General features: G+C 46.4%; 1 protein-coding gene across 3 annotated transcripts in view; it reads left to right on the top strand.

Moving 5' to 3' along the window:
- The window catches only part of TSPAN9 (tetraspanin 9), a 283,540-nt gene that overhangs the window by 11,624 nt on the left and 244,775 nt on the right, over positions 1-27,141 (top strand). Inside the window, exon 3 of one of the 3 annotated variants that reach the window (XM_064284725.1) lies at positions 16,379-16,468. The exons of the other annotated variants lie outside the window; for them this stretch is intronic. The gene's annotated coding sequence lies outside the window, so the exon portion shown is untranslated. The remainder of the gene's footprint in view (positions 1-16,378; positions 16,469-27,141) is intronic. 3 annotated transcript variants of the gene reach the window in all.

Genomic DNA, 27,141 nt, shown 5'->3' with positions numbered 1-27,141 from the left:
AAACTCGTTATAATATTCAAACATTGCATAAACTGAAGAAAAGGAAAATCTTCCATAATCCTATCCTTCAGAGATAATCACTGTTAATAAAACCAAAAACCAAACCCATTGTTGTTAATACTTTGGTTTATATTCTTTCCAGGTATTTTTATGATAGACTAGCATCTGCCCATTTAACTTACCAATTTTCATAAATAGGATTGTATTATACTTACTACTTTGCAACTTCTTTAGCTGTCTTTCCATATTAGTGGATAATGACCTCATTCTTTTGAATAGCTGCATAGACTTGCTGGATGGGTTTCGTATCAATTATCTACTGCTGCATAGCAGACGGAGAACTAGCGTATAAGCACAACAACCATTTCTTTCCTCACAATCTTGTGGGTTAGCAATTTGGACTGGGCTCAGCTGGTCTCGCCTGAGCTTATTCTTGTGGCGCCGGGGACTGGAGTGGATGATCCAAGAAGCCTTACTTACATACCTGGTGGCTGATGCTGGCGCTCAGCTAGGCCTCTCTCCCTTCACATGGTTTCTCATTATCAGGGAAACTGGCACTCGAGGTGAAAACAGAATCTAGATACCTCTTCAGGTCTAGGCCCTGAAGTCCCACAGCGTAACATCCACTGCATTCTGTGGTTAAAACCAGTTGCAGGACCAGCTCAAACTCCAGAGGTGGGAAAAAACAGTCCATCTCTTGATGGGAGGAGTAACAAAGCCATGTCGAAGGGGCGTGTGTTCAGGGATGGGAAGGCATGGATGTACCATAGTTGCATGTGCTCCAAAGCAGGAAAATTAGGATATTTGGGAGTAGACCCCACAGATCTTTGGAAGATATCTCAGGCCCACTGTTTGTCCTAGATGGGTCAGCCAGGAAAATAGGCAAGGGCAGGGCACTTAAATCTTGCTGATGGGTTAGAGGTATTGTCTGAGGTGGATTCTGTATGTTTGTATGTGAGGGAGAAGGTGTTTGAAGCTAGTGTTGGCAGAGATTGGGGGGTAATCTAGAATTCAGGCTTTGTGGTAAACAGCTTCTCCTGCCCTAGGACTGTGGGCTTCAAGAGGCAGGGCAGAGAGCTTTGCAGCCTTCTAAAAGCTACCAAGAGCTTGGCTGCTCAGTTGTTGTTAGCTGTCCTAGAGTTGGCCCCTGATTCACAGTGACCACGTGAGATGGAAGGAAATGCCGCCCAGTCCTACACCATCCCCATGATGAGTTATGTATTGGACTAAGTTCTGTTGTGATCCATAGGGTTTTCATTGGCTGATTTTCAGAAGTAGATCTGAAACAGATCCTAGTCTGTTTTAATCTGTTAATTCCTCTGAAACCTGTTCAGTTTAATAGCAATATGCAAGCCTCCACTGAGAGATGGGTACTGGCTGTGCCTGAGGTGCATTGATGGGGAATTGAACCCAGGTCTTCTGCATGGAAGGTGAGCATTCTACCACCTCAGTACCCCCTTCTGATTTTCATGGTATCTTTAAAAGATTTGACTCAGTGAGTAACAGGTCTTTACTGCTCCTTTGTTATGAAAACGGAAGAATACAGCCAGCTGGTCACTCCATGTCCAGGCTTCTGGTGGGAACACATTCATTCATCCACCCAGCAAATACCTAGTGTGCTCAGGCTTCCTTCCCATTTCCTGGCAACTGGAGATGTGACATAAGAGAACCCGGGTCTGTGTGATTCACAGACTTCACCTTTTCTTCCTAGGCAACTCCCAACGGATTCAGTGCTTTGACTCCCCACAAGGTATCCATTTTTATAGTTTTCTTTATCACCTCACCTGCCTTGGTATGTCTTCCCAGCTTGTAAAATGTCACAAATGGCAGGGGGCAGATGAAAGCGGGGGAAGAGCCAGGTCTGGGTCACTAATGAATCCCAGAACCCCAGTTTCGAGGATGCTGCAGTGGAGCTGCTGCTGCGGGAGTTCTCCCCAGCTCTAACCATCAAACTTACACTCCCTAGAGGTTGCAGACTGGACTTGATGAAATGCACTTTCTTTGCCGAACAGAGTTCTTTCACCTGTCATCTGCCTGGCAGCTTGTACATTCATCGAATAAGAGCAAAGGCAGAGTGAGCTTTTGCATTTGAAAGCCTCTCAGGGTTTTATTTTCTCCTTGCTTCCTCCCAGCATCTCTTGGAAAGAGATGTATTGTGGCTGAAAAGGTTCACTGTTGGCAAAAGTATGCCATACGCCTGTGGCACAGCCTCTTGGCCGTTCTCCTGCTCCTTGACTGTGCTGTCGGAGGATTGACAGAGGTCAGAGAGACCAGTTGGTGTAGACTGTGACGTGGTAGGGAGTACGGGCTGGCATCTCTGTAGCAAATAGCTCCACCACACCTAGGAGCCACCCTGATGGACCTGAATGACTTGGGGGAGCCAACATTGTGCTACTATGGCAGGAGTATGATGTCTGGTCAGCTTGCGGGCTAATATTGACCGATGCTTAGTGTTGATGAAAACATGCACAGCTGACTGTCTGCAAACCTTTGATAAGTCTGGCATCACAAGCATGACAAGAAATCTCAGCAGCTCCTTTGGCCTGAGGAATTAGAAAAACTGGATGGAGGCCCTCAGCCTGCTCCAACTGAGAGTTTGCTAGTTTGAGGCATATAGGTAGTAAAGTGCCCATAAGCAGAGACCTAGGAGGCCTCTGATTCCTGACTTCTCTGCCTATGCTTCCATCCCCCCGTCCCACCAGTACTGTTTATGACTGTGAGGGTGGATTTAAACTTCATCATACTCAAGAGTCATAATATCAATTTATTGAAAAATAGTTATGGGGCAAGGGGCCCTGATGGTGCAATAGTTATGTGCTCTGCAACTAACTGAAAGGTTGGTGGTTCTGACTCACCCAACAGCTCCGTGGGGAAAAGACCTGATGATCTGCTCCCTTAACGATTATAGTCTAGAAAACCCTATGGGGCAGTTCTGCTCTGTCACACGGGGTTACTGTGAGTCGAAAATCGGCTCGACGGCACCTGACAACAACAATTATTGAGCACTTTGATTCCGTAGGGTCTGAGATAGCTTTTGGATCAGGTACTCTGTGGTAAGAGAGCTTTGGGCAAGTGTAGAGTCAAATTAATCTCCAATCCTTTCTGTTCTTCTTGGCTACCAAGTGTCTACTCTGTTTTATCCAATTCTCCCATCTACCCCCCATTGCCAGGGCTTGGCCCCACAGCATCCGAAGTACCCAGGAGTGGGCTCTAGAGGCAGCAAGCCAAGCAGGAAGAGATAGAGTTATTAGTAGTTACAGGCAGAGCTGTCTGTGTGGGACTCAAAGGAGAGGCCTGTGTTGACCCAGCTGGGAGGTCTCATTGCTTCATTGTTGTTGTTAGTTGCCATGGAGTCAGCGTGGACTCATGGTGACCTTACATACCTCAGAACTAAACGTTGCCCAATCCTGTGCCATCTTCATGATCATTGGTGTGTTTGAGCCTATTATTGCAGCCATTGGGTCAGTCTATCTCATTGTCGTTTTTCTTTGTTTTCGCTGACCCTCTCCTTTAACAGACAAGTCTTTCTCTAGCAATTGATCTTTCCTGGTATGTGTCCAAAGTAAGCGAAACATTACTTTATAGTCATGCCTAATTTGACATAGAAAATGGTGCTACCCAGTTTCATCACCCACCTTACCCATTGCTTATCCAAATGATTCTCAGATGTTTAAAAATTCAAATGTCCCTGTAAGGATAAGAACGGACCTCCCTGAGGACTCAGTGAACTGTGCTTTGGACTCTGAGGACTGTCCTTCAAGAAAACAGAGCAGCAGCATCTCTTGAACACCTGTGTGGCTTCCCTCTGGCCACATTCTTCTGGCTGATAAGGAGATGAAAACTGGGTAGTGAAGCTCGCTGACCCCATGCACAGGGCTGGGGGAACTGGCAGATGCATCGAGTCTTCTTTTGGCTTGGACGTTTCAGGCTGGCTATCAGGAAGGGTGGGCCTTTCCTCCAAGGAGGTCATAGTCTGACATTCAGATTGAGCCCTTGTGCTTGGGAAAGCTATTGGAGTCCTGGAGTTAGAGGGCCTGATTCAGATAAACTTGCTTCTCTGTGAATACTTTTGGGGTTGTTGGCCTTTGTGAAGCTAATGTTGATTGCAGGACTCCCTTATGTCAAGAAGAGAAGCCACAGAATTGTCCCCAGTTCTTGGTGATGGACTGGTTTCCTGAGTCCTCATTCCAGCAGGCTCTAGTGGTGCTGTGCCCATCAGCTAAGGTGAAGGGACTACACCTTCTCTCTGTGGGCCAGGGGTGAGGGACAGGGCCCTATACTGACTCTGGGGCAAGGGAGAAGGTGGAATATGATTCTTTAGGCTGCTGGTGGGTAGAGTGTATATGTGGAGCAAGATAAGCTGAGGTCATTGAGTGCTTCTGTTCTGAGATTCTGGCTAATGGGCTGGAGGAAGGAAGAAAATTAGAAAGGCAGGGTCTGGTCTCCAGCTCACTCATAAAAGCCAATCAATCTCCCTGCAATTCCAGCGGCAGTGGGAAGGGAGTCAGCTGCAGATCTTTACCCTGGTGCAGAAGATGAACAGGAGCTCAAGGCTGCCCGACACTCCCCATCTCCCCCAAGCATGTATGTGTATTTAGGTTTGGGGAGGGTGGCGTGAGGTATTTAACAGATCCTCTGTGCTTAGAAGAGTGCCTGGCACTGAGTAAACCAGTTGCTGTCAAGTTGATTCCGACTCAAGGTGACCTCATGTATGTCAGAGTAGAACTGTGCTCTATAGGGTTTTCAGTGGCCAATTTTTTGGAAGTAGATCTTCAGGCCTTTCTTCCAAGGTGCCCCTGGGTGAACTCGAACCACCAGCCTTTCAGTTAGGAGCCGAGTGCTTTAACCATTTGCACCACCCAGGGACTCTTGGCACACAGTAAACCCCCAAAACCAAACCTGTTGCCATCGAGTCAATTCCAACTCACAGAGACCCTATAGGATGGAGTAGAACTGCCCCACAGGGTCTCCAAGGCTGTAATCTTTATGGAAGCAGACTGCTACATCTTTCTTCCTTGGAGTGGGATGGTGGGTTTGAACCACCAACCTTTCAGTTAGCAGCTGAGTGCTTAACTGCTGTGCCACCAGGGTCTAGGACATTGCACTGGTGCACAGTAGGCCTCAATAAATATTTGTTGGTGAAGGCTGGGAAGGGGATATTGAATTACAAATACGGAAAGAAACTCAACTGGGGCATCTACGATTTGAGGGAGTGGGGGAGATGACCCACCGCCCCTTAAAATATCCACTAGCCTGGCCAGCTGCTGAAATTCTGCCATTAGCTCTGTTCTTTTGGAGATTGAGACTCATTGGTCCTCAGGAATCTTCTCTTAAAATGTCACTGTCTCTTGGAGAGATAACCTGTCTAACTGCTGTGGCTGTAGCTCAGAGCAGGGCAATGTGGGGCTGAGGTCAAGAGTTGAGCCAACCACAGACTCCTGGCTTCTTTCCCCACTTTGCCTGGCACTGCCTCCAAAGGAGTGTTTCCCAAACCTCCTTCTACAATCCATTTCAGTAGATCAGAGGATTCCAAGGACCACCCCCTGATCCCCTACTAGTGCTTGTTATTCATAGGGGTTCATAGGAAGCATGGCACAGCTTTAAAAAAGCACCAATGAGGCAATATCTGTTTTGTGGTTGTTACTGTTTTAAATCAAGTATTTTTTTTCATTGTGTAAATATATAGGTAACAACGCATTTGCCATTTCAGCAGTCTTCACGTGTGTAGTCCAGTGACATTAAATATGTTCATCTTGTTGTTTAACCATCACCATTAATTAAATCAAGTATCTTTAACACGTTCTTTTCTCCTTTTAATTTAATTTTGGTGAAAATATATACATCAAAACCTGCTCCCATTCAACAATTTCTATATGTACTATTTAGTGACAGTGGTTACATTCTTCATATGTGTCAACATTCTCATTATTTCTGTTCTAGTTGTTTCACTGCTGTTAATCTAGACTCACTGCCCCCTAAACTTCTCATCTATGCCTTAGAGTTACTGTTTTCCCTTTGGTCTCATAAAGATAATTTTTTTTTTAAGTGCAAATACTTAACGATGACATTCTTTACCTTTTGAGCTAAACTGTTTCTGTGTTTAAAGATGACTTCAGGGGATAGTTTCATTTCAAGGTTTGAAGGGTATTCCAGGGCAATAATGTCAGGGTTTTAACACATTCTTTTTTTTTTTTAATTGTGCTTTAAGTGAAAGTTTACAAATCAAGTCAGTCTCATACAAAAACTTATCTACGCCTTGCTATGTACTCCTAGTTGTTCTCCCCCTAATGAGACAGCACACTCCTGTCCACCCTGTATTCCCCATGTCCATTCAGCCAGCTTTGCCCCCCTCTGCCTTCTCATCTCCCCTCCAGACAGGAGCTGCCCATATAGTCTCATGTGTCTACTTGAGCCAAGAATCTCACTCCTCACCAGTATCATTTTCTATCCCATAGTCCAGTCCAATCCCTGTCTGAAGAGTTGGCTTTAGAAGTGGCTCCAGTCTTGGGCTAACAGAAGGTCTGGGGATCATGACCTCTGGGGTCCTTCTAGTCTCAGTCAGACCATTAAGTCTGGTCTTTTTATGAGAATTTGAGGTCTGCATCCTACTGCTCTCCACTCCTTCAGGGATTCTTGGCTTAAACATTCTTGATTCATGTCAGGAACTAAAGCACAGGTACTGTCACATTCTGAAGCCAGTGGCATAGGAGACTGGTCTGTGGACCCTGGTGTTTCTGAGACCCTCCTAGCCATCACCGTCCTCCTCACCCATGATTCCAAGCAGTATGTGTGGCTGCCAGAGAACTGATGTACAGACTCAGGACCTCTGCATCTTTCCCTGGTGTTCTCTGTTAGGCAGTGTCTTAGTCATCTAGTGCTGCTGTAACAGAAATACCACAAGTGGATGGTTTCAACAAACAAGTTTATTGTCTCACAGTCTAGTAGGCTAGAAGCCGGAATCCAGGGCATCAGCTCCGAGGGAAGGCTTTCTTTATCAGCTCTGGTGGAAGGTCCTTGTCATCAGTCTCCCCCTGGTCTAGGAGCTTCTCCATGTGGGAACCCCGAGTCCAAAGGACGTACTGTGCTCCCAGCACTGCTTTCTTGGTGGTATGAGGTCCCCGTCTCTCTGCTCACTTCTCTCTTTTATATTTCAAAAGAGATCGACTCAAGACACAGTCCAATTTTGTAGATTGAGTCCTGCCTCATTAACGTAACTGCCACTAATCCCATCACATCAACATCATAGAGGTAGGATTTACAACACATAGGAAAATCATCAGATGACAAAATGGTGGACAATCACACAATACTGGGAATCATTACCTAGCCAAATTGATACACATATTTTTTGGGGACACAATTCAATCCATGATAGGCAGGGGCTTTTCTAATGTCTAAACTAAATCTCTCTTGTCACACATTGACTCTGTTCCTTCTGAAGAGCAGAGGCCTTGATTTTCCCCTGGGCTGGTGCTTTCCCTGTTTTCTCATTGCACGCCAACACCTCGCTCTGTGCCTGACACCTGGTAGGTACTCAGATATTTTTTAATGAATGAATACTGCATTTGTGATATATAAAAAAAAAATGTGGCTCTTATTTTATGATTCCATTTGTATGAAATGTCCAGAATAAGCAGATTCATAGAGCAGATGAATGGTTGCCAGGGGTTGGGGGGAGGTGAGAATGGTTATGGGATTCCTTTTGGGGTGATGAGAATGTTCTGAATCTAGGTAGTGGTGATGGCTGTACAACTTTGTGAATGTACTAAGAGTCACTCATGGTAACTTTTATGTTATGTGTATTGTTTACCACAGTAAAGAAAGAAAGAAAGAAGGAGAGAAACAAAGTGTCCCCTATCTAGCTCGTTATTCCAGGAAATTCAGAGCATTTGCTTGATTTACAACTATGTGTCTTAACAATCACTGGGATTAGAAATGTCTCTGGGGAAGAAGCAGGGATCTCTCTTAAGTTGGGAGCCCCCAGTTTCAGTATATGCATCGTTGGGAGGAGAGAGTTACGGTGCTTTTCCCAAAGGAGGTGGAGTTGTGGGGAAGAGGGGGCCCCAGCTTGGAAGTTTCACAGTTGAAGGAATGGAGACTATTTTTCTTAGGATCTCTGGGCAGTTGAGTGGAGTTGAGGTTTTCTCGGTCCCATCCCGACTTCTGTCTGTTCTATCCCCCTGTCCTACCCAAGCCTGCTCCCATCTTCCTCAGCTCTACCCAAGCCCAGGGGTGCTTCAGAGATCCCAGCTTCCTGTGTGTGAGGTGACTGCATGGGGCCGTGGGCAGCTTTGTAGAAAAACATGCACCCAAAATGGCCAAATCCGTGAGGACTTGAGGAAGGCACGTGTGGGGTTATTTTGGGTTTGGTGGGCCGGGCTCAGACCTCTCTGGCATTCCCGGCCACAGGCCTTTCAGAATTGACCAGAATGGAAGGATGATAAAAATTGAGGCTCCAGGAATAGCCCAAGAATTTGCTCATTCTTAACCCCTGTGAAGAGGTGCCGCCCAACCCAAAGCTGATGTTGGGGCCCAGGGAGGGTGACTATAGTGGGGAGGGGAGAGAAGGAAAGTTCAAGGCAATTTCCTCTTCCTCCCAAGAGGAGGGGGTGGCAAGCACAGTGGTGGCTCAGGGCCAATCTGATAAGGGAGCAGCATTTAGAGCTCCAAGGAATGCTTCCTCTACCCCTCTTCCTGCCTCTAGGGGAGTCGCCTATAACTCTCCTTGGCTGGGTTAGTAGATCAGTCTCTCTGTATCTCTCTGACTATCTCTTCCTTTTTCTCTGTCTCTCTCAGACCTAGGTCAGCCAGACCCAGGACAGCTCTGGTCTCGAGTCCTCTGGAAGCCCTTATCTGTTCCTCTCTTCCCCAGAGCTAGGCTGAGGATCCCCTTTAGCTCAGTGCACATGAGGGAGATGCGTGTTGAGCACCTACCTGCTCTGTGAGAGTTCAGGAGCTCTGATGCCAGGAATCTGCCTTTACCCCTAAGCAGCTAGAGTGGACATGCAGAGACAAGAATGTGTAGACATCCACAGACTCGCAAACATCATCCTGAGTGGCACTTAAGCTCCAGAGGGGCAGTGGAGACAGTATCGGAAGCAGAGTGGGCCAGTGGAAGGAGCACTTGGCTGAGGGTCAGGACCCCTAACTGGCCTTGTGCAAGTCACTTCCCTTCTCTGGCCCTTATTATTTCATTTGTAAAGTAAGGAGTTTAAGACCCCTGAGGTCCTTTCTGGCTTAAGAGTTATCTTTTCTAGGAGCTGCAGGTGATATGCACCTTCTTACATGGACTTCTCTCTTTGTTCCAGACTGGGGCCATCCTTGGCTCCCTTTTAGCTGTGTCTTTCTTCAGGCTGAACGCTCAGATGTCACAGCTGGGCCTTGAACCTCTCTTCTGTTCTCTGCACCCTCATGCTTCGGAAACCGCAAAGTCTGATTTTAGGTTCGAGAAGTCAGTTGCACTTGTCCAGGGTTAGGTGGTTTATCCTGTGGCCTACAAGATGAAGTCCAAGTGACTGAATGAAGCATGCAGACCCTGTTGGGAACTGGCATCTGCCCCAACCCAGCCTCATTGCTCCTCACTTATAGCCACTTTGTACTTTTTATTTCTGTATTACCAAATTACCTGTAGCTCATCCTTCCTGGCCCCACCATGCAGGTTCTCATTTTTCATTGTCCTTTGTGTGATCTACCCTGGTTGGAATGCTCCCTTCCTCCTGCCCCAATCTTGTTTTATCCCTTATCTGCATTGTTTTAGCAAATTTGAAAAATTTTTCAGCCATGACTTCTTCAAGTATGTTTCTGCCCCACCCCCCTTTCTCTCCTTTCTTTCTAGGTCTCCAAAATTACATGTATATTAGGCTGTTTGCTATTGTCCTGTAGGTCACTGATGCTCTATTCATCTTTTTTTTTTCTTCTTTCTTTCTGTGCTTCATTTCGGATAGTTTCTATTGTTATGTCTTCAAATACGCTGATCTTTACTTCTGCAGCGTATGAAATTGTCTGTTAATCCCATCCAGTGTATTTTTCATTTCAGATCTTGTATTTTCCATCTCTAGATGTTTTAGTTGGGTCTTTTGTTTTATCTTTCATTTCTCTCCTTATTGTGTTCATGTTTTCCTCCATGTTCCTGAGCATATGCAAGATCTTTATAATAGCCATTCTTTCCTTGCCTACTAGTTCCATTATCTCTGTCACTTTTGAATCTGTCCTATTGATTGAAATTGTGAACTTAACATTGATGGGTGCTGAATTTTGTTATATTTCTTTAAATAGTATTGGGCTTTATTCTGGCAGGCAGTTGAATTCCTTGAGATCAGTTTAATACTTTTGAGGTTTGCTATTAAACTTTGTTAGAGTGGATCTAGATCAGCCTTTAGTTTATGGCTAATTTAGCCTCACTATTATTACCTGGAGCCCTCGTGTCACAGTGGTTAAGAGCTTGGCTGCAAACCAAAAGGTCTGCAGTTTGAATCCACCAGTTCCTCCTTGGAAACCCTATGGGGAAGCTTTGCTCTGTCCTGTAGGGTCACTATGAGTTGGAATCCACTTGATGGCAAGGGTTTTTAAAATTTTTTTTAAGGCTGCACCCTATTGAGGCCTCTATCCAGTGCCCTGTGTATTATGAGGTCTCTCTACTCTGGCTGGTGGGAATATGAACGCTTTTCAGTGTTCTGTGAGCTCTGCAAATTGTTTGGCCCATTGCTTTTTAGTGCTTCATTCTTCAGCCTTGTGGAGTATTACCCCATGAATGTGGAGATCAGTTTCCAGTCAAAGATTCAAGGGAATTCTTCTCAGGATCTCTGGAGTACTTTCTCTGTGCAGCACTCTCTTCTTCAGTATTCTCCCCTACAAATTCTAGTTGCCTGGGACCTTGAAGTCCGATTTCTGTCCCTTTGACTTGGTGAGACCACTGGACTCCATTTGGGTTTTTCCTCTCTACGGTGTGGTCTAGAAGCCTCCTTCAGGCTATAAGATAGGCAGTTGTAGGGCTCACTTCTTATGTTTCCCTTCTCCCAGAGATCACAGTCCTGCACTGCCTGTTCAGTGTCTGGCAGTAATTCATATTGTTTTATATTTATGTCCAGTTTTTCAGTTGTTTAAGGCAGGAACGTAAATTCAGTCCCTGGTTCTCTACTGTGACAGGAAACAGAAGTTTTACTTTATTTGAAGACTCACCTCTGGCATCGTCTCCTTCCATGGCAGCATCCTTCTCCACTGGTGTAGGTATCCCTAGTAAACACTCCCATATGATCCCAGAAGCAACACATTCCTTTCCCCATATTTTATCTGTTTTTATTTTTTTCTCTCCAACCAGACACTGTCCTTGAGCACAAAGATAATATGGGATTTTTCTTTGTGTCCTTTATATCTAGCCCAGTGCCTGGCGTATAGTAGGCAGCTAGTGTTTGTTGATTGAATGAATTAACGAGGATAAAAAAAAAAAAAATGCTAACCATGCCATCTGGTTGCTAAGAACAGTACCATCCTGGGTATGGTGCTCAGCTCATAGCAGCTGAGACCACATTTGCGGCATCGGGGTACTTAATTCTGGTAGGGACATTGGCAAATCTGAATTCATCCAGAGGAGATGACTAGGATGGTGGAAGCGTGGGGTTGGATGAAGGAATTAGGGATGTTTATTTTGTCTGTGATTTATTTCTCTTGGGTGCTATGGGGGTGCACATAATAACTGTCTTCAAGTATGTGCAGGATTGGTATGAAACAGGAGGATTTAAACATATCCTGTGACTTCAGAGGGCTAAACCTAGGACCCGTGTTGGTGTCGGGGAGGGGGTACTCCAGAGGTTCAATTTGGGTTCAGTTCCAGGAAGAAATTTCTAACAGCTAGAACCATCCAGCAGAGGAATGGGCTACCTTTGGAGGTACTGAGATCCCCATCACTGCTGGGGTTTAAGCAAAAACTGACATCTACTGGCTAGGGATGTTGTGGTGGGAATTCTTCGATTAGATATGATGTTGCAGCCAATAATCTCTAAGATACCTTTCTATTTAGTGATTCTAAGTCTTACTCCGCTACCTGAGCCTCATGATTCATCCCCTGTTTGTAACTCCCTACCCTTACACACACACACACACACACACACTCTCACACACACTCTCTCTCAGAAACAGACCTGGAATGTGTTTTGTGAAACTACTTACACCCCTTCTTCCTTCCCTAAGTGGACTTCTTCTCAGGGACCTTGCAGACTAACAATTAGTACCTGATACCTGTGCTTGTCTCCATCATTCCGACTTCAGCTTGACTGGCACCCCCATTGATCTGGGACAGCCCCTAGTATCAGTGCCTTGTCCCAACTTCTCCTGTGTCTGGAGACACAGTGTCTTTGAGACAGTGGACGACTCTGGTGAGCTCATAGTTCTCCCCCTCTACCCACCTGCCCGTACAAGTGGCCTGGGAGTCTCTAGCAAAGCCTGGCAACCTTCCTCCAACCATTCCCAGAGCTAATGAATGTGCTCCATACAGACGCTGCCAATCTTGTCCTGTTCATTGACTTGTTTCTTTGGGTCTCATGTCTCTTCCTCTGAGGGTCCTCTCTCCTCATCAGATAGGAAGCTCCTGGGGAGGTATTTACCTTAGTGGGTCTAGGACAGTGCACTGTACACTGGGAGGCTCCTTTAGTCACAGTGTCAGCAGATTTCTTGAGAGAATCTTCCCTCAAATACCTCTTTTCCCCATTTTTGAGATAGTCTCCAGGGAACTTCAAATAAGATTCCACCCCAGGAAGGATGGTGGATCTGCAGCTCAGTGGCTGGAGGAGGTGAGTGGAGGGTGTGGAATCTGAGAGGATCATAAGCCAAGTGGTCTTCTTAGTTGGGCCCCGTCTGTGCTTCCCTGAAGCTGTGCCCAACTTCTCTGTGGAAGGAGCCCTTATCAGTTAACTATATATCTTGGTTGTCTGCTAGAGAAATTCTTGGTGCCTGTGGAGTCCCTGGAAACCCTGGTGGCGTAGTGGTTATGTGCTACGGCTGCTAACCAAAGGGTTGGCAGTTCAGATCTGCCAAGCGCTCCTTAGAAACTCTATGGGGAAGTTCTACTCTGTCCTATAGTGTCGCTATGAGTCGGAATCGACTCGACGGCACCGGGTTTGGTTTTTGGTTTTTATGGAGTCCCCGGATGGTGCAGATGGTTAATGCACTAGGCTGCTTACTGAAAGGTTGGGAGTTTGCATCCTCCTAGAGGTGCTTTGGAAGAAAGTTCTGGTGATCTGCTTTAGAGAAATCAGCCATTGAAAACTCTGTGGAGCACAGTTCTACTCTGACACACATGGGGTTGCCATGAGTCGGAGTTGACGTCACTGCAGGTGGTTTAAACTGGGCCCCTTCATTGTCCCTGCAGTAGTTGGTGGGTTCGGGGGTAAGTCTCAGCTGAATGGGCTCTAGGGCAAGGGCTTTGTAGACAGCAGGCCTGAGATGAGAGGGGCTCCTGGCAGCTGAGCGTGCAGGCTTCACCACCAGGGGCCTCGGGCCCTTGTGAACTTCTCTTTCCGCTGTGTGGCCTCTCCTTCATCAGCTCCCAGGCACGACCATGATAGGGAGGAGCTCTTGAACTGGCAGCTCAGGATTCTGTGGTCCTCTTAGCCACAGCCACCAGACAAGTTTGACTTGGGTGAAGCCTCAGTTTCTTCCTCTGCAAAGTGGGTAGAATAATGGCTGTACTGGGGAGCTGGAGGAAGGGCTCAGTTGCAGGACTTCCATTAGTGCCTGAAGCTGCTGACTTCCCAGAGTGGCCTTCACTGTCCTGAACACTGTGGACTTAGCATCTTCCTTAGCAAACGCTCAGAACGCTTCACCAATGAGATCCCTTTCTCCCATAGGAGGGAAAAAACCAAAAAACAAAAGAAACAAACAAGCAAAAAAAAACAGTTGCCGTGAGTCAATTTCAAGTCATGGCAATCCCATGTGTCAAAGTAGAACTGTACTCCACAGGGTTTTCAATGGCTGATTTTTCAGAAGTAGATCACCAGGAGATCACAACTAACAACAACAATTGTTTGCAGTTGTTTTTTTCCGAGGTGCTCCTGGGTGAACTTGAACCTCTAACTTCTGGTTAGCAGCTGGGCATGTTAACTGTTTGCACCACTCAGGGACTCCTCATACCAGGAAAAGGTAATGTTATTTGGAAACTGATGCCCTTAGAGGGCTGGGTCCTGCTTGTGCCTGGGCACACAAAGCCAGTGCTCTCACCCCACTGGAAAGACAGCTCTGGGAGAGCCCTGTGTCCTGTGTCTAGGAAGGCGTCTAGCACAAAGTGGTCACTCGGTAAATACTTGTCGACTGAGAAGGGAGTTCCGGCATCCACGTGGCCAGGATGGTACTCCACTCAACCTGACCTGGGCCATTTTACAAATGAGGAAAATGAATTTCAGCAGTAGTAGTGTGCCCAAGGCCACTTACTGTTAAGTGGGAGAGCCAATCCCAGAACATAAGTGTTCTGTCTCCTAGTTTCCTGTTTGTTTCATTGGAAAGGTGCCAAGACAATAATAAAAACAGTGATATAATTACAGCTAATACTTATGAGTGCCTTCAGTCATGGTCTGTAGAATTTTTGCTTGATTCTTGAAATGAGTTCAATGAAAAGAGGTTTCCTGAACTTTTTCTTTATTCGTCTTGACTTTCTTCACCAATTCCTTAGTGTCTCCCTTAAAACACATTTACTCCTGATGTGTCCATAACGAACATCTAGTCACTGTTGTTGTCAGCCTTATCCATGGTAACTGTTGTCTGCCTGCTGTTTTAGATCAACTAGTATTTCGTTCAGGATTTTTATATTGGTTATCTTTTTGTTCTCTACTGTATGTATTTGACCCAAGCCATGGTCTTTTCAGTCACCTCATATGCATGTTAAAGTTGGGTAATGAAAAAGGAAGGCAGAAGAGGAATTGATTCATTTGAACTGAAGTGTTGGTGAGGAATTTTGAATATACCATGAGCTGCCAACAGAACTTATCAATCTTAAAAGACATACAACTAGACTGTTCCTTAGATGCAAGGATGGTGAAACTTTGGCTCACTTACTTTGGACACATCATCAGAAAGACCAATCACTAGAAAAGAACATGTTTGGTAGAAGGCAAAAACACCCAGAGAAACCCTAAATGAGATGGTTTGACACAATAGGTCTAACGATGGGCTCAAACATGCTAATGATCATGAAGATGATGCAGAACCAGACAACATTTTATTCAGTTATACACAAGGTTGCCATGACTTGGAGCCCACTTGACCGCAACTAACAACAACGATTGTTTGCAAGCAGGTCCTGGCACTGTGTATTCAGTGGTGAATAGGACTGGACGTGTCTGTCCAAGAATCTCAAGCCTGACTCAGCTGTCTTCCTCTAGACGGGAACTGTATCTGTGTAAATTCGTCTCTGTGGTATCCTCTTAGCACTTCGGCCCCCAACCTCAGACTGGAAGTTGGCCAAAGGGGATACTGCTGGGAGAAATAGCCTTGGTGCCTTCTATTTCTGTAGGGTTCCCCACCATCCAAAGCACCAAAGCACATTCCCAGACATGTCTTACTGCCCCTGTCTCCTGACAGGGACCCTGAGAAGTGGCTAGAATGAGGATTGTTATCCTGTTTGTTTTTTTTTTTTTGTTTCCAGAGGAGGTCGCTGAGCCTTAGAGGACTGACAACTTGTGAGTGGGAAAGCGAGGCTTAGGACTCGTGTTTTGTATTCTGGCCTCTGCCTGCTCCACTTCAAGTGTCTTAAGAGTCATTCATTCTAGAAATGTTCGAGGGGCTCTTCTGTGCCAGGCACTGTTCTAGGCCCTGGGGATGCAGGCATGAAGAAAAATCCCTGCCCTAAAGGACCTTATATTTTGGTGAGGGCGAGAGACAATAAGCAAGTAATTAAAACCTATAATATGTCAGGTGGTGACAAATACTATGGAGAAAGAAAACCAGAGAAGAGGGCCAGGACAGGGATTGTAGTTTTAAACAGGGTAGTTAGAAAAGGTCTTACTGAGGAGATGACATTAGAGTAGAGAGGGAAGAAGGTGATGGAGTGAGCCCTGTAGATGTCTGGAGGAGATACATCCCAGGGCAGAGGAACAGAAGGTGCAAAGGCCCTAAGGCAGGAGCATGTGAGGCTTATTCAAGGCCAGTGCAGGTGGAGTGAAGTGAGCCAAGGGGAAGGTCACGGGCATCAGTTCACATAGGGCCTTGAAGACTATTTTAAGGACTTTAGCTTTCATGAGAGAGAGATGGGAGCCACTGGAGGATTTTGTGCAAAGGAATAACACACCTGCCCTTGGTTAAAAAAAAAAAAATCATTATTGCTATGTAGAGAATAGACTGAGAATACATAGCAGAAACGGCAACAGTAATAATAACTTTTTATTTTGAGTAGAGACCATCGGTGGTACAAATGGATAATGTGCTCAGCTGCTAACCTAAAGGTTGGAAATTCGAGTCTACCCAGAGGCCCCTCCGAAGAAAGGTATGGCGATCTATGTCTGAAAAATCAGCCGTTAAAAACTGTCATGGATTGAATTATGTTCCCCCAAAAGATGTGCGTATAAATTTATCTGGGCCATGAGTCCCAGTATTGTCTGATTGTCAACCATTTTATGTGATTTCCCCCTGTGTCGTAAATCCTACCACTATGATGTAATGAGATGGATTAGTAGCAGTTGTACTGATGAGGTCTACAAGATTTGGTGGTATCTTGAGCTAATCTCTTTTGGGATATAAAAGAGAGAAGCAAGCAGAGAGACATGGGGACCTCATACCACCAAGAAAGCAGCACCTGGAGCAGGGCGTGTCCTTTGGTCCTGAGGCTTCTTTGCGGAGATGTTCCCAGACCAAGGGGAGACTGATGACAAGGACCTTCCTCCAGAGCCAACAGAGAGAGAAAGCCTTCCCCTGGAGCCAGCACCCTGAATTTGGACTTGTAGTCTACTAGACTATGAGAGAATAAATTTCTCTTTGTTAAACCCATCCACTTGTGGTATTTCTGTATAGCAGCACTAGGTGACTAAGACAAAAACCCTATGGAGTACAATTCTCCTCTGACACACATGGGGTAGCCATGAGTTGGAGGCCGACTCTCCAGCAGCTAACAACATCTATTGAGTGCTTATTGTGAGCCAAGCATGGTGCTAGACTTTTCATGTGCACACCTCATTTAATTCTTACAACAGCTTTATCCCTGTTTTACTTAGGGGGAAACTGGGGTTTAGAGAAGTTAAACATTTTTTTCAAGGACCCTTTAATCTAGAGTCTTACCTTGTCTAACTTCAGGAGGAGGGATGAGAATCAAGATCAGCCCAAAGCTGGTTCTTAAGATGGAGGTCAGATATACCTTCATTCGCCAACCTTTTCACCCTTTCTGACACCAGCCATCCTCCCCATGGCAGTCTTTACTTCTCTGCTGGGTTTGATAATTTGTTGGAATGGCCACATAGAACTGACAGACCATACTCACATTTATTAGGGAAGTAACAGACTATAGCCTGGGACCAGGATCAGTTTGGAAGTAAAAGGATACAACTCAGGAGACAGGATAAAGTTCTCCAATCAGGACAGCTCCCAGCCAAGACAGCTCTCAGTTTCTTCTAGGCTGTGCTGCAGGTAGGCGGGCCTTCTCTCTGCCGTGCCTACCACCGGGCCTTCTCTTAGCTTCTGCCCTGCTTGGGCAAATATTACAGCTCTTTAGCTCTACTGACAAGTGCCCAGAGGCCCCCCACTCCACCAGCAAGTCTCCTGGCTGAAGGGACCCGACCCAACTCTCTCACTCTGGGGGCTGGCAAGTCCACTGCAGCCACCTCCTACCGATCTCCTGGTTCCTGCCACTCATACTGCTGTGCCGTTTCCCTGCTCCTGGCTCTGCTGTGGCTGCAGCTGTTTCTCACCATCTTTAGTGTTACAGCTCGCTCTATCCTTTGTCTGTCTGGGAGGTTCTCAGTGCAGGGACCCCGGGTCCAAAAGATGTGTACTGATCCAGATTCTTCTTGATGGTAGTGAGGTCCCCCTCAACCTCTGTGCAATTGGCCCTTATATGCCTAGCGGGGTGGCAAAACTGACCAATCCCCTCCATAGACCACAATCACTTAATTTGCATAGTTGTCGACCAATTTACACAAGGTCCTTTAATCTTATTGGGTGGTTTTACATACCTTATTTGCATAGTAGACTAACCAATCCCTTTGCAAGATTGTGGCCTAGGAAGTAATCTTGGCAGAACTACAAACCCAGGGCCAGAAAGGTCATATATAAAGAGAAACCCATTGTACCATAGACTGAAAGCTAGAAGATGATAGAACCTGTTGTCAGCTTAGGTCAGTCAGATTCCAGCATTTGTACTCTTGACCATTGTCTGTATTTCTAGGGGCACAGGGGCAGATGGTTTAGGATGACAGTGAATGAACCTGAGTATGATGGTCAGGCTGACCCTGTGTCCCTTCCTTGGCTACTCCTAGGTGTTTAGCTGGTCAGCCCGAGGAAGGGTGAGGGGAGGAGCGTGAGGGACATGCCCTCTACTTTCACTTGCTTGTTTGGTGGAAGGAAGGGCAAATTGCTTCCAGATGAGGGAAGGCTGCTTTGGTAGTGGAATTTGTGCCCTGTGTCCAGACAGCAGCCTCTCAGGGCCCACGAGGATCCTGGGTCTTTGTATTTGGCACATCAAACAGGTCCTGTTGCTTAGAGGCCTGGACTTTCAGCTACTGACTTGGGCTCAGGGCCCTGCGGCCGACAGGGAGACTACTGCAGATGCAGCTTCCCTTCCCCCGAGACAGAACCTCCCTCTCATTTTGAGTGAAGTCTAGCCCAAAGAACCGTGTATTTTATCTACCCCTTTTCTTCGAAGTCCTCCGGATCACTTTCAGAACATCATTTCCATAATCCTCATATTTATTGCTCCCTAAGGAGGATTTTTTTCTTTGCCTTTAAAAAAATGCCACAGGGTGGAAAGTTGAGGTCAGGAAGTGAGCCTGAAGTGGAGGCAGGGAGCAAACCCAGGAGCCCAGGCTTGGGTGCAGCTGCCCCTGGGCAAGGAGGGGAGAGGCCAGCCGAGGTGGGAAACTGGGGCTTCTTGGATTTGGGGGATGTTCCTTTTAAGTTTGTCACGCGCTTTGGTGACTGAATCTGAAGGAGGTGGGGGTTGGGGTGGCACTCTGACCTTATACCTAGTAGCTGCCTCAAGGGGCTGATGTGGCCCTGATGGTCTGTGTACACCTTCTCATACACACCAACTCACCACCGCACATACATTTCATGGTTACGTCTCACACTCACACTTTGATGCTCTCACACTGCTTGCTCACACACACTCACTTGCCTCCACCTTGACCATATTTGCATAGTAGGCTAACCAATCCCTTTGCAAGACTCTGGCCTGGCCAATCATCTTGGGCAGAACTACAAGCCCAGGGTCAGAAAGGTCACATATAAAGAGAAACCTGCTGCACTGTAGACCGAAAGCTAGAAGGTGATGGAGCCTGCTGTTTTGCACATAGCGTTCACGCTCACTCTTGCACACATGCTTACTCACGTGCTGGCTTACACTGTTGTGCACACACATGCTGTGTGCTTATTCACAGGCTTGCCCAGTTCATCCATTCACATGTCATGGATGAACCCACAGAGGGTGTTTGGGGTGCACATGTCAGAGACAGATATCACCAACAGACAGTTGACTTGGAGGGAGAGTTTCTGACAGCAGTGGTGTCCCCACATACTGGCCTTTAGCCTACCCACTCTGTGCCTCAGTTTACTCCTCATATAATAAAAAAGGGAGAGAACTTGGAGAGACAAATGCAGTTCGATGCTCTGAGCTCCTCAGACTGGGAGGTGTTGTTTCTGTAAAATGTACCTGTAAAGTGAGCCAGAAAGGGAACTGGTGGTGGAAAGTGGGGGAGGTTCCTAAAAAGCAGAAAGCAGTGCTTCTGGCTATTCTCCCGGCTGTATAGCGCCCGTCTGGCCTGGGTCCTCCTAGCTGGAGCTGAGTACTTTCCCTCCAACCTTGAATGTATACCATCAGCAAAACCGAGACCTTGACTGCAGAACCTAGGGCTCTGGGGAGGGAGGGTGCCTTGTTCAGCAGGGTGGAAAAGGATCATTTTGGGCAGGAAAGGCTTTTCCTTGGCTGCCCAGAGTCAGTGGGTTCCCAGCACAGAAGCAAAGCAAACAGGCCACTGACTTTGCTTCTATTTCAGAAATGCGCTGCCGCTGCTGCGGCTGCCGCTGCTGCAGAGCAAGAAATTATCACGGGGCTGTGGAAATCCAATTAGACTTGCGCCTTCAGCCACCTCCTTCTACCGGGAGTGGGGGAGGGAGGGAGGTCCCAAGGGGAGGTGGGCTGTATCTAGAAAACTGCCACCATAAATTTGAGTTAGAGTGGTGGAGGGGCCAGACTGTTATTCATTCTTGGTTGTTTCTTCTGACCTGGAAATCCAGCAAGTGAAAATCTGCTTGCAAACCTGAGGTTGGCCAGGCTGGATTGCAGGGGGTGGAGGTGGCCTGGAGATTTAGCTCGCATTCCCAACCTGATTGGCTCACTTCCTGCATCCCGTGGGCCTTCCTTCTCAGTCTCTAGCCCAGGATCTTTCAGAGCCTGAAAGCTCTGGTTTTCATAGGTGGGGATGGAGAGAGAAGGACCAAGTACAGCGAACCCCCCTGCCCCAGGCTGGCCCCCAGGTCCCAGGTGCCCTTCGTCCCAGGCCTCTGCATGCCTGTTGCTAGGCCTGGCTTCTCTTTATTCTCTGGAGGGCCTCTTTATGGTGGCCTATGCCCTGTGCGGCCACCAAGCTGTTCCAGGGACCCCTAGGTTACACCCAGAGCCAGCCACCTACCTCAGTGTCCTCATTCTTCATGCTCAGATTTGTCATGTTTTTTTTATTTGTATGTCATCTTGTTCCAGAAAAGACAATTAAAACCCAGACAACTGGTTACATCACCAGTGCTACCTGGCAGTGGATCCATTTGACTTGAGTTTTAGATGTTGGCTGGGACTCTTGTCCATGGTCAACAGACTGGTGGACTGTGGCGTGTCCCCAAGCTTTGCACGTGTTCCTGCTGCCTGGAACAACATCGCGCTGCTTATTCTTTACTTATCCTTGAGGATTTGGTTTAGGTGCCACTGCCCTCTACTGAGTGTTCCCTGTCTCCTCCTTGTTGGGCTGGGTGCATTTCTCCTGCAACCCATAGTACCTGGTGCTACATGCTGGAGGTATGGAGAGGAATAAGACAGTCTGTACCCTAGAGTCTAGGGGGGTGGACAGCATTTACAGCACAGTGGCTTGTGTTAAGTAAGTTTGGCTGACTTACCGTATAACTTGTCCTTCTACTCTGCGTTCTCTAAAATTGTGTTGCTGTCATCTCCCCTTCACCTCCTCTCTTTGAACTTGTGGGTTTAGGCCTTAAAGTTCTCTTTACTGTTGATTTAATGAGGTGCAGGAGGCAGCAGAGGCAAGCACGTGTTCTCTCGGAGCGCGTCAGCCAGAACACAGTGGGTGCGTTTAGTTGCTCCTATTTGTTGTTTTTAACAGACCTATGGGTGTTTTTGTTTTTTTTCCCAGACTTCGTGAGAAAGGAATTAAAGTTCATTTTGTTATGTGTGGTCATTGCAGAATCCCCAGTACCTAGAACTGTGCCAGGTACATTCTAGATCCTCAGTAACCATGGGCTGAATGAACAAACGAATGAAACAGACTCAGAAACAAAAATGTCAACCGTAAGCACAGTTCACCCAGGTTCAAACTCTGATCTGATGTGCCTACCACTCGGGATAACTCTGAACCTGTGTAACATTGTTTCTGGGTAGTGGTGAGCACATTTAGTCTTCATCCTGGCTTATTTCTCGGGCTGTAGTGAGCAGGTGTTACTTATGTAACATGTATTTTTCTTTTGTTGTATTTTTTCTTTTTTAGTTCTAGAGAATATATATAACACAACATTTATCCAACTCAACATTTTTCAGGTGTATATTTTAGTGGTAGCAATTACATTAATCGTGTTGTACAACCATCACCCTATAATTGCTGCCAAATTTCCCATCACTGTAAAATTACAGAACAATGCCTCTGTAATTTTTGAAGAGGATTAAATGAATAAGAATAATGAAGCATTCAGCTTAGAATGGAAGCATCCACATAGGCACGATCTACTGACTTTAGCCCCTTTCAGAGGTCACTCTACTAGCTTGGACTGTAGTTTCCAAGTGGGTTGGACCAGATGCATCTAAGCTTCCATCCAAGATTCAGTCCTGTGATCCACTGTTGTCCTCTCTTGTCTGTGTTACAGTAGTGTAAGCCCCTTGTGGAAAAGAACTGTTCCTCCTCACTCTCACTCACCCTTTTTTGGGGGGGCCTTGGATGACCTTTCTTCTTTTCTCCTCATTTGAATCCTTTCAGTCCTTCAGTTGTTGTTGTTAGCTGCCGTTGAGTAGCCCTGACTTGTGGTGACGTCATGCACAACGGGACGAAACATTGTAGTTGTGGGTTTTCATTGGCTGATTTTCGGAAGTAGATTGCCAGGACTCTCTTCCTGGTCCATCTTATTCTGGAAGCTCCACTGCAACCTGTCTGCCATCACAGCAACACACAAGCCGCCACTGGCAGATGGGCGGTGGCTATGCATGAGGTGCGTTGGCCAGTAATTGAACCCAGGTCTCCTACATGGGAGGCGAGAATTCTCCACTGAACCACCAGTGCAAACAGTTAACACCTTCTATCTTCTTAGGTCACCTAGCAGAGGGTTTTTTATTTGTAGTTCATATCATTAATATCAGAGGCACTTTCTCTCTGGTAGTTCTCAGCCCCCTTCCCAGATTCTCCAGTGACTTGGACCTGGGGCTGTGGACTCTGGAGATTGGAATGGCAGGCTCCTTAGGCATCACAGACTCTGAGTGCCGCTGCTCTGCCAGCCCTGCCCATCACTCTCCATGTGGCCTGCTTCAGCGTGCCTGGCACCCTTCCTCCACAGGACCTTTGCAAATATGATTCTCTGTCCTCTCCCACCTTCAGGGCGTACAGCGAAGCCCTCTGTAGGGATGTCTTCCCTGATCTCTGGTTTGGCTCAGGTTCCTTTGTTCCGTGCCCTCACAGTAGGTTCTTTCCTTCAGAGCGTTTATCTTGGTTTATTGCATACTTGGAAACCCTGGTGGCATAGTGGTTAAGAGCTATGGCTGCTAACCAAAAGATCGGCAGTTCGAGTCCACCAGGTGCTCCTTGGGAACGCTATATGGCAGGTCTACTCTCACCTGTAGGGTCACTATGAGTTGGAATTGACTCGACGGCAATGGGTTTGGTCCTTGGTTTATTGTGTGTTCATCAGAACCTGATTGTCCTCCCTGGGCCCATAAATTCCTGGGGACGGAGGCTCTGACTGTTTCTGCTCATCCCTTCCCCATCCTCTCCCCAGTATTCCTAACATCCAGCCCAGGGGGTGGCAAATTCTGTCTGATTGTAGGCTTTGCGGGCCACTTGATGTCTGTTGCAACCGCTTGATGCTGCTGTTGCGGCACAAAAGTAAATGAATGAGAACCATATGTGAGTGAATGAGTGTGTCTGTGCTCCAATAAAACTTTATTTATGGACACTAAAATTTGAATTCATACAATTTTCACATGTCATGAAATATTCTTCTTTTGATTTTTTTTTCCCTAACCATATAAAAATGTAAAAAACATTCTTAGCTTGCAGGGCATACAAACTGGCTGCAGGCTGGATTTGGCCCCTGGACTGTAGTTTGTGGACCGCTGGTCTACCGCAATGTCAGGCTGTTAGGGGGTTCTCAGTAAATATTTGTCAGATGAGTGAATGGTGTCTTAGACATGGGCAAGAGGTAGTAGGTTTGTGAGTTGCTGCCTTCCTTCTGTTAACTTCATAATTACTATTATTTATCAGGTTCCCTGTAGTCTGTTAAAATTAAGGAAGATAGCCAACTTGTTCTTTTTTAAGACACCTTTATCAAGGTATAATTCACATACCTTACAGTTCACCTATTTGAAGTGTTTAGTTCAGTAGTTTTTAGCATATTCACAGAGCTGTGCAACCACGATCACAGTCAAAGAAAGACCATACGCATTAGCAGTCACTCCCATTTCCCGCTAATAATTCTGCCCTCCCCAGCCCTAACACTAACCATTGAGTCAGTTATGTCAGACTCATAGCAACCCTGTAGGACAGAGTAGAACTGCGCCGTAGGGTTTCCAAGGCTGTCATCTTTATGGAAGCAGACTGCCACATCTTTCTCTCGCAGAGCAGCTGGTAAGTTCAAACCACTGACCTTTCAGTTAGCAGCCAAATGCTTAACCACTGTGCCACCAGGGCTCCCTCTCCAGAGCCCTAGGCAACCATTAATGTACTTTCTATCTCTATAGATTAGTCTGTTCTGAAGATTTCATATAAATGGAATCATACAATTCGTGGTCTTTTGTGATTGTCTTTTTTTAACATAATGTTTTCAAGGTTCGTCTGTGTTATGACATCAATCAGTTCTTCATTCTTTTTTATGACTGCATAATATTCCATTGTAGGATAAACCACAGTTTATTTATCCATTCATCAGTTCGCAGACATTTTGGTTGTTTCCACCTTTTGGCTCTTATGAATAATGCTATTATCAACGTTCAAGTCGATTTTTTTTTTTGTGGACATATGTTTTCATGGGTATATACCTAGGAGTGTAATTGCTGGGTCATATGCTAATTCTATATTTAACACCTTGAGGAACTACCAGACTATCTTCCAAAGTGGCTGTACCATTTTATATTCCCAGCAGTGTCCAAAACCCAAATCTGTTGCTGTTGAGTTGATGCCAACTCATAGCGGCCCTATAGGACAAAGTAGAACTGCCCCATAGGATTTCCAAGGCTGTAAATCTTTACAGGAGCAGACTGCCACATCTTTCTCCCATGGAGTGGCTGGTGGGTTCAAACCACTAACCTTTCTTTTCTGTTAGTAGCTGAGTGCTTAACCACTGTGCCACCAGAGCTCCTCTCCCAGCAGTGTATGAGGGTTCTAATTTCTCCACATCCTTGCAGAAAACAATACTTCTCATTGTGTGTGTTTTTGACGGCCAACCAATTCTAAAATGGACATACTTTTGGTTGCAAGATGGTGGACTGAACTTGAATATTTAAATAAAAGTTTTGTTTTCTTTTGTAGAAGCAGTACGTGCTTGTTGAAGAATATTTGGAAAACAAAACTTGATACCTTTTAGTGATGTACTTGTTGCATTTGGTCACAACCAGCCAAGCTTTAACAAGTCTTTGTAGACCAAGGCCGTTGCCTCAGTAAGCAGTGCAGTGGTTTAGAACGCAGGACCTGTTGGTACAGACTGGGGCTCATAGACAAGCTCTATGTCTGCCAAGCTGCTTGACTTGGCAAGAACCTCATTAATAAAATAGGGATTCATTCATTCATTCATTCAGCAGTTATCCTGGGTACCTACTATGAGCCAGGCATAGCTCTCACCTTGCAGGATTATTGTGAAGATTAAACAAGGTAATACATATGAAGGGTGGGCATAGTGCCTGGAACTTAGTAAACAATAAATGATAAAACAAAAAACAAAAACAAAAGACAAATAGAACCTTTCCTTGCTGAGGTCACCTACATCCTCAGGGCTTATAATTGCTGTAGGGTGAAAACACAGACTCTTGGAGAAGAATGGATTCTTACAGGTTATCCTCTCCTCTCATCCACTGCACAAGATTCCAGTCAGACGGTCGGCCTTTGTCTGAATATTTCAGCAATGAGAACTCCCCCTCCACTGCTGGACAGCTTTGGTTTTCAGACCAGCCTTTCTGGAGCCATCCTTGGGCCATGCCTTTGCTGCCAGAGCCTGGGAGAGCGAGACTACTCCCTTGTCCACATGACAACCCCGGGAGTATTTGACAACAGGCACCCCTCTGTCTCCTCGTCTCCAGTTCCATCAGCTGTCTCCCAGATAACTTAGTTGCTAGACCCCTGCTGCCCTTGTTGCTGCCTTTGGATGCCCTCTAGTTTGTTGTTTGTTGTTTACTGGACCCAGTCTCAGCCGAGAAGCAGATTTGAGTTGTGGAACGACATCCCCACTGGAGATACACACAAACCAAGCTCCGGAATGAGTTGTAGGCCTCTGAGGGTGACAAATCTTCACCTTTACCAGCAGGATGGTTTTATGGAAGACAGTGCTCAAGGAGGAAATATAACTTCATTTTAAATAATGAAAAACATAAAATTCCAGCATAGGCCTGTCCACTTTCCCCTGCCCATTTCCCAAGCTCGGTCCTAGAAGGCTGCGGTCATCCTCTGGGCTTCCTGATGGGTGTTTGTGATGACAGTACGCGCTACTGAAAGCGTTTGCGACTGGAGGGTTTTCCCCGCTGTCACTTTCTGTCCTGATGTGGCTGAGCCGCTGATAAATTTCTTGGACTCAGTGTTTCAAGTTGCTGGAGGGAGATTGTGACGATTGGCCCATTAATGAAAGCACTTCAGCAGAAACAGAACAAAGGGAAGGGAGAGGGGAATCAGTGTTCTATCCTTTGTCTGTCTGGTTTCTGTGTCTTTGGGCCTCTCTTCTCTTGGTGGGAGAAATCCAAACGTGTTTGGCAATTCCTCTGCCGCTGCCCACGGGGTAAAAACCTTGTAGTTTTGTAATCAGGAGCAGTGTAGAAACCCACAACAGGCCTAACTCTGCCCTGAGGCAGGGAACAGCGAAGGATTTCTTTCTATCTGTGTTCCAGGCTGGTTTATATAACTTTATTTTTCTGTGGTTAGTTACTCATTCAGAAATTCCCCCATCCATCTGTTCTTCCTGGGATTCTGAGTCAGTAGAAACAGAATACAACAGTAGAATTTTGGCCTCTCGGCCTCCTCCTCTATCTCATCCTGTCTGGAGGTGAGGGCCAATGGAGCAGATCCTAGTTCCTCAGACGCCTCCAGCTGGAGCCAGCACCTTAGTAGGCAGTTGCTACAGGTGCTGGAACCCACAGGCTTAAGGTGCTGGGAAATGCACGTGGGCAGAGCTGGCTTAGGAGGGCCAAGGGCCTGGGAGTTTGCCCTGCCAGGCTGTCGCCTCCTGACTTGGGAGGTGGTAGAGGTGTGTATGGTGAGAGGCAGTATAGTGAAATGGCTCAGAGCCACGCTCTGCTGGTGCCCACATGTGTGACTGTGGGCAAGTTATTTG

Source organism: Loxodonta africana, chromosome 4 (assembly GCF_030014295.1).
Source record: "Loxodonta africana isolate mLoxAfr1 chromosome 4, mLoxAfr1.hap2, whole genome shotgun sequence".
NCBI classification, from domain to species: domain Eukaryota; kingdom Metazoa; phylum Chordata; class Mammalia; order Proboscidea; family Elephantidae; genus Loxodonta; species Loxodonta africana.
Note: the sequence above shows the minus strand (reverse complement) of the source record. Positions and strands in the feature narration are given on the sequence as shown.